This window comes from Simochromis diagramma, unplaced genomic scaffold (genome assembly GCF_900408965.1).
Source record: "Simochromis diagramma unplaced genomic scaffold, fSimDia1.1 OVJJ01000321.1, whole genome shotgun sequence".
Classification (NCBI taxonomy): Eukaryota; Metazoa; Chordata; class Actinopteri; order Cichliformes; family Cichlidae; genus Simochromis; species Simochromis diagramma.
The window spans coordinates 9838830-9851926 of NW_024386772.1; the positions used below are offsets into that span (position 1 = coordinate 9838830).

General features: G+C 38.5%; 1 pseudogene; it reads left to right on the forward strand.

Moving 5' to 3' along the window:
- The first annotated feature begins 347 nt into the window (after window positions 1-347).
- Window positions 348-11624, forward strand: LOC120738550 (annotated as a pseudogene).
- Window positions 11625-13097: the final 1473 nt, after the last annotated feature.

Below are 13097 nucleotides of genomic sequence, written 5' to 3' on the forward strand. Positions count from 1 at the left end.
TAAATAAGAACCATAATTATATTGATTGTAAAAATAGTTTTAATAAAAGAAAGATTTGAGTTGATGCCATTTAAGTATAATGTAATTAATCTGCCATTATTATTACATATAATTTGTTCTTTAATAAAATAAAGAAATTAAATGTATATACATTTATTATTGTACGTATTATTATTAAAATCCTCTGTAAAATGGTAATTTGATGTGTAGAAAATGACGCATGATAATTAGCTTATTTTTGACCATATCTATCAGCAAGGTGTCAGAGAATCGTGACCAAACTTAGTGAGCTGCAAATGCTGAGGAAGCAGATCCGATGTGTATAAAAGCAGCAGCTCTGAGTGTTTGCTCTAACTGAAAGGCTTCTAAGGCAGGTGAGTAGAGTCAACATTTTCCTCTGCCATGTCTCTGCTGTGAGTTAATAGATTATATGTTTTAGAAATCAGTTACTTAAATTATTTTACACACTGATACATTTTTGTAAACATTTTGTTTTTAAATGTATTCTTAAAGTCTTTTACAAAATCAAGTCAATATAAAAAGTGCATGAATCTACCTTTAACCTTATTTTATAGTGCCTTGACATACACAGGATCACAGGATACCAAGGAATTTCTGTTTGCATCAGCTGAGGTAAATTCCATAAAACCAAAACAATGGAGATTAATTGTGGGTTGCATAACAAACATATGATTTATTTTTCAATCGATCATATTTTCAGTCTTGATTAAAGTGCCACCATGAGCACTGACGCGGAGATGGAGCAGTATGGCGCGGCGGCCATTTACCTCCGCAAGCCAGAGAGGGAGAGGATTGAAGCCCAGACTGCTCCATTTGATGCCAAGACGGCCTTCTTTGTGACTGTTCCTGATGAGATGTATGTCAAGGGCAAACTTACCAAGAAGGAGGGTGGTAAAGCCACTGTTGAGACAGATGGAGGAAAGGTAGATGAATAATCTATGTACTTCATTCATGTGTTTAATATGCACTGTGTAATTGTAAAAGTTGAGGCTGATTTACATTTTCTATTCAGACGGTCACTGTAAAGGAAGATGAAATCTACCCTAGAAACCCTCCAAAGTTTGATAAGATGGAGGACATGGCCATGATGACCCACCTTAATGAGCCATCTGTGTTGTTTAACCTCAAAGAGCGTTATGCATCATGGATGATCTACGTAAGTTTTCACTTTCCTATGTTTGCTGTGTGTAAAATGAAAGTATCATGCTGATCTGTAAATGTTTAAATGATATTTATTGTCTATGATACAGACCTACTCTGGGTTGTTCTGCGTTGTCGTCAATCCCTACAAGTGGCTTCCTGTATATGATGCTACATGTGTAGGAGCATACAGAGGAAAGAAGAGGATTGAGGCTCCACCCCACATCTTCTCCATCTCTGACAATGCCTATCAGTTCATGCTTACTGGTAAGCTCAATTTACTGTTAATACGTTTTAATATAAATTATAGACATTACCTTAAATTTCAGTTTATTGAAGTTGTCATTAATCCTTGCAAATAAATAGTTTCTTAGCACTTTATTAATTAACCTTATAATTATTAAAGAAATGATGAAAGCAGGATTCATGAAGTTTGTATGCTTTTATTTTAGATCGTGAGAACCAGTCTGTCCTGATTACGTGAGTATATTACAAATCTGTGTGTAAAATCTATACAAAACTTTAAGATACTGAAGCTGAAATTTAACAATGTGTCCCATAAACCCCAGCGGAGAATCTGGTGCAGGAAAGACTGTCAACACCAAACGTGTCATCCAGTACTTTGCAACAATTGCAGCTCTTGGTGGTAAGAAGGCTGAGCCAACACCTGGCAAAATGCAGGTAGATTCTTTATTTAGTATCAAGCTACTTGCAACAGAAAAATAAAATAGAAACTTCAGCTCACATAAACACAATATATTCTTGCAGGGCTCTCTTGAGGATCAGATTGTTGCTGCCAACCCTCTGTTGGAGGCCTATGGTAATGCCAAGACTGTGAGGAATGACAACTCCTCTCGTTTTGTAAGTAATTAAGAGTGAGTTAAAGTAAGTCAGATATTTACTATTTGCTTTCAGAAAAGACAATGCTAATAAAGATTTTCCACTCTAGGGTAAATTCATCAGGATTCACTTCGGTACTACTGGCAAGCTGTCTTCAGCTGATATTGAAACATGTAAGTTTGAACCAGTCTACATTGTACTTATCTGTGCTAGAAATGTTTCTTAACTACTCAATTCAATTTATTTTATATTTATATATTTAGTTCAATGCAGTACATCAAAAAAAAAAAAAAGACTGGGGTACATAATTAGTAAATTATGTAATAAGTAAAGTAACAGAATTGAAATCACTCCCATGACTATCTTTTGATAAACTATGAAAATGGTAGGCTTGACATGAAATGTTAGTCTGTCATGCCTTATGTCTACATGACATGTCTACACTCTCCAACTGAATTTGTTGTTCTTAGATCTGTTGGAAAAATCCCGTGTCACCTTCCAGTTGTCTGCTGAGAGAAGCTACCATATCTTCTATCAGCTGATGACTGGCCACAAGCCTGAGCTCCTGGGTATGACAACTTTAATTATTTATGACACTAACTAACTTTGATTGAATTGAATTCAACTATATATGGACAGTTCATATAACAACAACAATATTTTTAAATGTTGTATACCAGTATATAATGACTATTAATTGTACTATTAAAATATAGTGTATTAATTATAATTAATCAATATTAACTAATTAATTATTTAATTATAGTATTAAAATACAAGTTAATTTTTGCACAATATCAGATATTATATGGTAATGTATAAACCCTGTAGTATAAAAGAGAAAACCCCAACCCATGATGAGAATTGCCTATGAGCCGACACCTGGCAATGGTGGAATAGAAGAATTGCATTTTAACAAGAAAACCAAAACTCTCCAAACCCAGGCTCAGAGAGGGGTACACAACTAGGGGATGTTTTACTCTGACCTGATCCATTCTTAACCATAAGCTAATTTAAAGATGAATTTTTAAGCATAATCTTCAAAGTAACAAACATGTCTTTCTCCTGAATATAAAGGCTGAAGGCTTTGCTTACCATTTCATGTTTGAAAAGATTGCAAACAATATACTAAGAAAACCTCACTGATTTTCGGTATTGCATTTTACAGAGGGTCTTCTGATCACAACCAACCCATATGACTACCCAATGGTCAGTCAGGGTGAAATCACAGTGAAGAGCATCAATGATGTGGAGGAGTTCATTGCAACAGATGTAAAATTGCATTTGTCTTTGGATTTGTATACTTAACTATAAATGAAGTGTTTTTAAAAAAAATAAATAAAAAATTGTTGCTTTCATTCTTGTGTCGTACAGACTGCTATTGACATCTTGGGCTTTACTGCTGAAGAGAAGTTAAGCATCTACAAGCTGACTGGTGCTGTGATGCATCATGGCAACATGAAATTTAAGCAAAAGCAGCGTGAGGAGCAGGCTGAACCTGATGGCACTGAGGGTAATTGACAAAATAATATGATTTTTATTGTGAAAATTTTGTATAATGAACAAATAACTGAAGTGTATCTATTGGGTATGATATACTGTTTAATCCAACAGTGGCTGACAAGATTGCGTACCTATTGGGCCTGAACTCGGCTGATATGCTGAAAGCTTTGTGCTACCCAAGAGTCAAGGTTGGCAATGAGATGGTGACCAAAGGTCAGACTGTCCCACAGGTAATTTAAAAAAGGGAGACTTGTTTAATCATATTATAATTATAAACATTATAGCTGCATTCATATGGTTTTGTATAATTATAAATTCTTGTTTGCCAGGTCAACAATGCTGTCTCGGCTCTGTGCAAATCTATCTATGAGAAAATGTTCTTGTGGATGGTTATCCGTATCAATGAGATGCTGGACACAAAGCAGCCCAGACAGTTCTTCATTGGAGTGCTGGATATCGCTGGGTTTGAGATCTTTGATGTGAGCACTTGAAACATTTCACCACATTTCTTAAACTTTAAAGACTTTATTGCCATGAAGTTACATATGTTTGTACTATTACAGTTCAACAGCTTGGAGCAACTCTGCATCAACTTCACCAATGAGAAACTGCAACAGTTTTTCAACCATCACATGTTTGTCCTGGAGCAAGAGGAGTACAAGAAAGAAGGCATTCATTGGGAGTTCATTGACTTTGGTATGGACTTGGCTGCCTGCATTGAGCTTATTGAGAAGGTAAACAGCTGCTCTGGAAGAAATGTACATGTGGTTGCATATGTTACCTCCCTTGAAATTTTAATATGATTTGTGATATTTTCTCAGCCAATGGGCATCTTCTCCATCCTTGAAGAGGAGTGCATGTTCCCCAAGGCCTCTGACACAACGTTCAAGAACAAGCTGCACGATCAGCATCTTGGCAAGACCAAATGCTTTGAGAAGCCAAAGCCTGCAAAAGGCAAGGCTGAGGCACACTTCTCCCTGGTTCACTATGCTGGTACAGTGGACTACAATATCACTGGCTGGCTGGACAAGAACAAGGACCCACTGAATGACTCAGTTGTTCAGCTCTACCAGAAGTCATCAAACAAACTAATGTGCTTCCTGTACGCAGCCCATGCTGGAGCTGAAGGTAAGAAAAAAAAGTGCTCACAAACTCCCATGTCCAGTACAGATAGCTACAATGTGCAAACTGCAGGCTAAAATTATACAGTGAAAAATATTTTTTCAATTCCAATAATGAAATTTACTGTTTATGAAAACAGAGGCTGCTGGTGGCAAGAAGGGTGGTAAGAAGAAGGGTGGTTCCTTCCAGACTGTGTCTGCTCTCTTCAGAGTATGTATAGATTTATATATATATATAAAAAAAAAATTAAATGCTCATTTTTAAATAGTATCAACCTATTATCTAATGATGCTGATCTACAGGAGAATCTGGCCAAGCTGATGACCAACTTAAGAAGCACTCATCCTCACTTTGTCCGTTGCCTGATTCCCAATGAGACAAAGACCCCAGGTACCCCACAGTAATATTAACTGTAAAAATGACAAAGTGAAATGAAGAAAGTTTTGAAACATTATGCATTTCTGACTCTCAGGTCTTATGGAGAACGCCCTGGTCATACACCAGCTGAGGTGTAATGGTGTACTGGAGGGCATCAGAATCTGCAGGAAGGGTTTCCCCAGCAGAATCCTCTATGGTGACTTCAAGCAGAGGTGACAGCACATTACAATATTGGAAAGGAAAAATGGTTTCATGGTTGTTGTAAAGAGTAAACTTGAATATGGTGAAAGAAAAATCTAAGTAACAACATGATTTTCTCTTAAAGATACAAAGTGTTGAATGCCAGTGTCATCCCTGAGGGACAGTTCATTGACAACAAGAAAGCTTCAGAGAAGCTGCTTGGCTCCATTGATGTGGATCACACACAGTACATGTTTGGGCACACAAAGGTACACATCCTTATATTAATAGACATTCACAAAACACTGTCCATCTGTACTTGTACTTATGTTTTCAATGATTAAATAGGTGTTCTTCAAAGCTGGTCTGCTGGGCACTCTTGAGGAGATGAGAGATGAGAAACTGGCTGAGCTGGTGACCATGACTCAGGCTCTCTGCAGAGGATACGTCATGAGGAAAGAGTTTGTGAAGATGATGGAGAGGAGGTAACATTATCATACTAAACTCTATTGTATTCTCTTTTATATTTCCTTCCTCATATTAAGATCCTACGACACTAAAAGTAACACTCTCATGTTTGGTTTTTAGAGAATCTATCTTCTCCATCCAGTACAACATCCGTTCTTTCATGAATGTCAAGAACTGGCCATGGCTGAAACTGTACTTCAAGATCAAGCCTCTTCTGAAGAGTGCTGAGACTGAGAAGGAGTTGCAGAACATGAAAGAGAACTATGAGAAGATGAAGACAGACCTGGCTACTGCTCTGGCAAAGAAAAAAAGAACTGGAAGAGAAGATGGTCGGCCTGCTGCAGGAGAAGAATGACCTGCAACTTCAAGTGGCTGCAGTAAGTAGTAGAGAAAAGTATATATTACACCTATAGTTCATGTATATAAGGTAGATATAAAAGGACCACATGTTTGTCTCATCCTCTGATTATTTATTTGCTAAAAGTGTAGTTAAAATTACGATCAACAAGAAAACACTAGGACAATGTGACTCACAAATAATCTAACTTGTGTATTCAACATGTATTATAGGAAGTTGACAATCTCTCCGATGCTGAAGAAAGGTGTGAGGGGCTCATTAAGAGCAAAATCCAGCTTGAGGCCAAACTCAAAGAGACAAGTGAGAGACTGGAGGATGAAGAGGAAATCAATGCTGAGCTGACTGCTAAGAAGAGGAAGCTGGAGGATGAATGCTCTGAGCTGAAGAAGGACATCGATGACTTGGAGCTCACCTTGGCCAAAGTGGAGAAGGAGAAACATGCCACAGAAAACAAGGTTCAATTTATCTATATCTTAGTTTTTAAAAAAAGACACCTCTAAATTTGAATATATTAATTCTTTCCTGAGATATAGTTGTTAAGTTATATTTAAATACATCCTGTACAATTCTTAGGTGAAAAACCTGACAGAGGAGATGGCATCTCAGGATGAGGCCATTGCCAAGTTAACCAAGGAGAAGAAAGCCTTACAAGAGGCCCATCAGCAAACACTGGATGATCTCCAGGCAGAGGAGGACAAAGTCAACACTCTGACCAAGGCCAAGACAAAACTGGAACAGCAAGTTGATGATGTAAGAAAATTAAAATCATATTGCTTTTTAATGGAAAGAGTATTGAATCATTGTCTTTCCAACCACTTGAATCAACTGACATGATTTTATAGCTTGAGGGTTCACTGGAGCAAGAGAAGAAGCTCCGCATGGACCTTGAGAGAGCCAAGAGGAAGCTGGAGGGAGATCTGAAACTGGCCCAGGAATCCATAATGGATCTGGAGAATGACAAGCAGCAGTCTGATGAGAAAATCAAGAAGTAGGGCTTTTTTTTGTAAATAATTTTCTTTTCACACACTGCATTGCAATAATTATATGGACTATGATCGTACAACCTTTCTTCTTCCACACCAAGGAAGGACTTTGAAATCAGCCAACTTCTCAGCAAAATTGAAGATGAACAATCCCTTGGTGCTCAACTTCAGAAGAAGATCAAAGAACTTCAGGTAACACTAACGACCAGTGTTCATAAAGAATATTGTTCATTATAATTCAAAAACCTAGTTTAATTTAGGTTCTAATCAATAAATCCAAATAATTTCAAACTAGGCTCGTATTGAGGAGCTGGAAGAGGAGATTGAGGCTGAGAGGGCAGCTCGGGCTAAGGTAGAGAAGCAGAGAGCCGACCTCTCCAGGGAGCTTGAAGAGATCAGCGAGAGGCTCGAGGAAGCTGGTGGAGCAACAGCTGCTCAGATTGAGATGAACAAGAAGCGAGAGGCTGAGTTCCAGAAACTGCGTCGTGATCTTGAGGAATCAACTCTGCAGCATGAAGCTACTGCAGCAGCTCTCCGTAAGAAGCAGGCTGACACTGTTGCAGAGCTCGGAGAGCAGATCGACAACCTCCAGCGTGTCAAACAGAAGCTGGAGAAAGAGAAGAGCGAGTACAAGATGGAGATTGATGACCTCTCCAGCAACATGGAGGCTGTTGCTAAAGCAAAGGTGTGGGGTTTTTTTAGAGTACAAATTTTGTTTGAGCATTTAAAAGCAGGTATTCATGAACTGTTAACATGAATAAACCAAAATTATTTTAGTTACAGTTACTTATTCTAAATTTAAAGTAATTTTCAAATTATTGTCAACAGTTATATATTTATGTGTTTATATATGTAATTAATTGCAGTACATCTCTTTTATAAATAACATGCTAATCTTCACAGGGCAACTTGGAGAAAATGTGCAGGACTCTTGAGGATCAACTAAGTGAACTCAAAGCCAAAAATGATGAGAATGTTCGTCAGCTGAATGACATTAATGCCCAGAAGGCGAGACTTCAAACAGAGAATGGTAAGTGATGTATAACAAAGAAACAGTCTGTCTCTGGAAATTTGTCATTTACAGGTACCTAAAACTACAACCAATCGGTGGGTGAAATGGAACAAACTGGGCTTAATACATGTGTGTTAACTACAGGTGAGTATTCTCGCCAGCTTGAGGAGAAAGAAGCTCTTGTTTCTCAGCTCACAAGGGGCAAGCAGGCCTTCACTCAGCAGATTGAGGAACTGAAGAGACACGTTGAGGAGGAAGTGAAGGTCCGAAATATTTTCTCTCTTCTTTTAAATTTCAGCACTTACTAATAAAAACAGAGACAAGTTTTAATCAGTTACAGAGACACTCAGTAACTCTGAGACAGATAATCCTCTAATTTCTTTCTAATGTTTTACCTCTTAAATTTGTTATCCTCTCACAATTAGACTTTAAAATTGATTTCAACAATAAAATATCGAAATCTGAAATCAACTGTCACTTCAACAGGCCAAGAACGCCCTGGCTCATGCTGTTCAGTCAGCACGTCATGACTGTGATCTGCTCAGAGAGCAGTTTGAGGAGGAGCAGGAGGCCAAGGCTGAGCTGCAGCGAGGAATGTCCAAGGCCAACAGTGAGGTGGCTCAGTGGCGATCCAAATATGAGACTGATGCCATCCAGCGAACTGAGGAGCTGGAGGAGGCCAAGTAAGTCACCATACTTTCATTGTTTAAATTAGTTTTCAGACTTAAAACCAACCAATTCAGCCTTAATAAAAACAGAATTCTTTTAACAACAGGAAAAAGCTTGCCCAGCGCCTGCAGGACGCTGAGGAATCCATTGAGGCTGTGAACTCCAAGTGTGCCTCACTGGAGAAGACCAAGCAGAGGCTGCAGGGTGAGGTGGAGGACCTCATGATTGATGTGGAGAGAGCTAATTCTCTGGCTGCCAACCTTGACAAGAAGCAGAGGAACTTTGATAAAGTAAAGTTTTAAACATAACCTCTGTCATCAAAGGAGAATTACACCCATTACAACAACTAATTATTTAATTAATTAATTTTTAATTAATCTAGGTCCTGGCAGAATGGAAGCAGAAGTATGAGGAGAGCCAGGCAGAGCTGGAAGGAGCCCAAAAGGAGGCTCGTTCTCTCAGCACTGAGTTGTTCAAGATGAAGAACTCATATGAAGAGGCTCTGGATCATCTTGAGACCATGAAGAGAGAGAACAAGAACCTGCAGCGTATGCTTATCTTGCTATAGATCATATGGATATGATTCTAATGTTTATATTCATTTACAGCTTTTGTTGTGGCAAAAACATTTGCATATATCAGCTCCAAGTACTAAAACTCTTGGCTGTGTTTGCTCTGTAGAGGAGATCTCAGATCTGACTGAGCAGATTGGTGAGACAGGAAAGAGCATCCATGAGCTGGAAAAGGCCAAGAAGACTGTTGAGACTGAGAAGTCTGAAATTCAGACAGCTCTGGAGGAAGCTGAGGTAATGTATTTTATAAAAATGTACTTTGTTTGTAATTAAATTTATAAACGTATCCCTTCTCCAGTTTATGTTGAAATAACCCTTTATTTAAAGGGAACTCTGGAGCACGAGGAGGCCAAGATCCTTCGTATTCAGCTTGAGCTAAACCAGGTGAAAGGTGAGATTGACAGGAAGCTGGCAGAGAAGGACGAGGAGATGGAGCAGATCAAGAGGAACAGCCAGAGGGTGATTGACTCCATGCAGAGCACTCTTGATGCTGAGGTCAGGAGCAGGAATGATGCCCTGAGAGTCAAGAAGAAGATGGAGGGGGACCTGAATGAGATGGAGATTCAGCTGAGCCATGCCAACAGACAGGCTGCTGAGGCCCAGAAACAACTGAGGAATGTCCAAGGACAGCTCAAGGTGAGTTGGTAGATCATTTGTGTGTGTTTGAATTTTTAATTAACCTCCAAGCAAACAATGATAATGTCTTTTGTTTGTTTGTCATCAGGATGCTCAGCTGCACCTGGATGACGCAATCAGAGGACAGGAAGACATGAAGGAGCAGGTCGCCATGGTGGAGCGCAGAAATGGTCTAATGGTGGCTGAGATTGAGGAGCTGAGAGCTGCTCTGGAGCAGACAGAGAGAGGACGCAAAGTAGCTGAGCAGGAGTTGGTTGATGCTAGTGAGCGTGTTGGACTACTTCACTCTCAGGTTGGTATTCATTACTTTACAAGAACTTTGAGACATCAGAGAGTGAGAATCACATCATTAAAACCGTTTCTTTTTCATTCAGAACACCAGTCTTTTGAACACCAAGAAGAAGCTGGAGGCTGACCTTGTCCAGGTTCAGGGTGAGGTGGATGATGCAGTTCAAGAAGCAAGAAATGCTGAGGAGAAGGCCAAAAAGGCAATCACTGATGTAAGTTAGTACTTTACAAGCCTTCTTTTCTTTTCAAAATTCTTGTTCATGCTTGATCAATAATGCCAACACCACCCATACTTTCAGGCTGCCATGATGGCTGAGGAGCTGAAGAAGGAGCAGGATACCAGTGCTCACCTGGAGAGGATGAAGAAGAACCTGGAGGTCACAGTCAAGGACCTGCAGCACCGTCTGGATGAGGCAGAGAACCTCGCCATGAAGGGTGGCAAGAAGCAGCTCCAGAAACTGGAGTCCAGGGTATGTACTGCATATATTCTTGAGTTATTATTCAAGTATTAAATAAACACTTTGATGCCATCACATGATCTCCACCCATTTTCTTTCTACTCTTAATATTTATTAAAAGCTGATTACTTATCATGGCATTAAAGGTCCGTGAACTAGAAACTGAAGTTGAAGCTGAGCAGAGACGTGGAGCTGATGCTGTTAAAGGAGTCCGCAAATATGAGAGGAGAGTGAAGGAGCTCACCTACCAGGTGATTACACATTTACCTAAATATCTATTACATTTAAGTTCCTAAATTCTTTCTTCTTCAGCCGTCAGTAACAGTTTGTTGTTTATGCAGACTGAGGAGGACAAGAAGAATTTGGTCAGACTTCAGGATCTGGTGGACAAGCTGCAGCTCAAAGTCAAGGCTTACAAGAGACAGGCTGAGGAGGCTGTGAGTAAAATGTTTTGTGATTTTTACATATGGAATTCACAGCTTCATAACTGAGATATCTCTCATATATGATCAGATATGTTTTTAAATAAAACATATTGTTGCACTGAACAGGAGGAACAGGCCAACACCCACATGTCCAGACTGAGAAAGGTCCAACATGAGATGGAGGAAGCTCAGGAACGTGCTGACATTGCTGAATCTCAGGTCAACAAACTGAGAGCCAAGAGCCGTGATGCTGGAAAGGTAATTCATGTAATTTGTTTTACAAAAAATGTACCGTTGTTTAATGGAGTTGTTTGATATAAGAGCTTTATGTTAATAATTTTCTGTGAATTGAAGACAGTGTAGATACTATATTTACAATGTAGAATGAATTGTTTTAATGTTGATAACATGTATTGAATAATTTTACCTTTCATTATTTTTTTCAGGGTGAAAGTGCTGAATAAGACACATTCTTTTGGAACTTTTTGGCAGTGTTCATAAAATATGAACTAACTGTTAAATTGTCCACGTATGATGTATTAATTCAATAAACACTTTCATTATGATTTCATGAAATGTAAAGAGTTTAATTTATTCTTTATTCTAAAAAAAGTCACATTCACATATACAATTTTTAACACGATAGTTTCTTCAGAATAATCGTGATTCATACCTACATGACATCGTCCTGTGAAATGAGGACAGCACTTTTCCCTTTGTGTTCTCCCTTCTTGTGTTCAGCATTAGTGATGGCAGAGTTAAGTTAACCTTTAAAAGAAAACATATTTCACACAAACCAAGATACTTTTAATATACATTTTTCGTAACGCCTGATGTCAGCTCACTCTTTGCAGCTATAACAGCTTCAGCTGTTCTGGCTTTACACAAGTTTTAGGAATGTATCTATGGGAATTTTCAACCATTCTTCCAGAAATATATTTGTAAGGTCAGACAATGATGTTGGATGAGAAGGCCTGGTTCACAGTCTAATTCATTCCAAAGGTGTTTAATCAGGTTTTGGTCAGGACTCTGGCAGGCCAGTCAAGTTCTTGCACACCAAATTCCCCCATCCAATTTGTGCACTGGCACTCCATCATGTTAGACCAGGAAGGGGCTGTCTCTAAACTGTTCCCACAAAGCTAGGAGCATGAAACTGTCCAAAATGTCTTGGTGTGTGGAAACATTTCACCGGAACTAAGGGGCCAAGGCCATCTTGTGAAAAATAACTTCACACCGGTACGATTCATCTCTCATCCAGAAAACATGAATACTGCAACAGTGTCAGCGTGCTTTTCTGCATCTTATGCATTGCATTGTGCCTGGTTATGTATATGGGGCGCCGTTTGTAAAGTGAAACATGCTGAAATTAACGGCAACATTTTTCCACATTTAGCTCAAAACAAGTAATTTTTTACAACATTTAGTAAAATATTTGTAACTTTTCATATTTAAAACAGAATTTTAAATGTTAAATCTAAATGTTAAATATTCAATCTAAATGTTAAATGTTAAATCTAAATATTATATTTAAATCTAAATGTTAAATGTTAAATCTAAATATTATATTTAAATCTAAATCTAAATGTTAAATCTAAATGCTAAATGTTAAATGTTAAATCTAAATGTTTAGGCTAACATGCAAATTTATTGCACAGATCAGTGGAAATACCAAAATAAAAGCTTTCGGAAAACCTCCGGTGCAAAAGTGTGCCGGTAGTGGTCAGACACGTTCTCACTCCCAAAGCGTAATAATTTTCGCTAGGTGACAAATTGTCAACATTTTATGCTTTCGGGTACCCAACACGTTCCTAAATTAGGCATCGGAAAAAGGAGAGCTTATGAGAACCGTTTGGACTCAATCTACACATGTTCGTTCATTTTCTAAAAATCGCTTTGGAAAACACTTTTTTACGTCATTTAACTGCTAGTAAAGGTTAGGAATAATGTTATAGTTAGGGATAAGGTTAGGTTTAGGGCTGGAACGTTATGGAACTATTATGGCGGGACCGTCATTCCACTGGAATTCAGCCATAACCCGTCCATG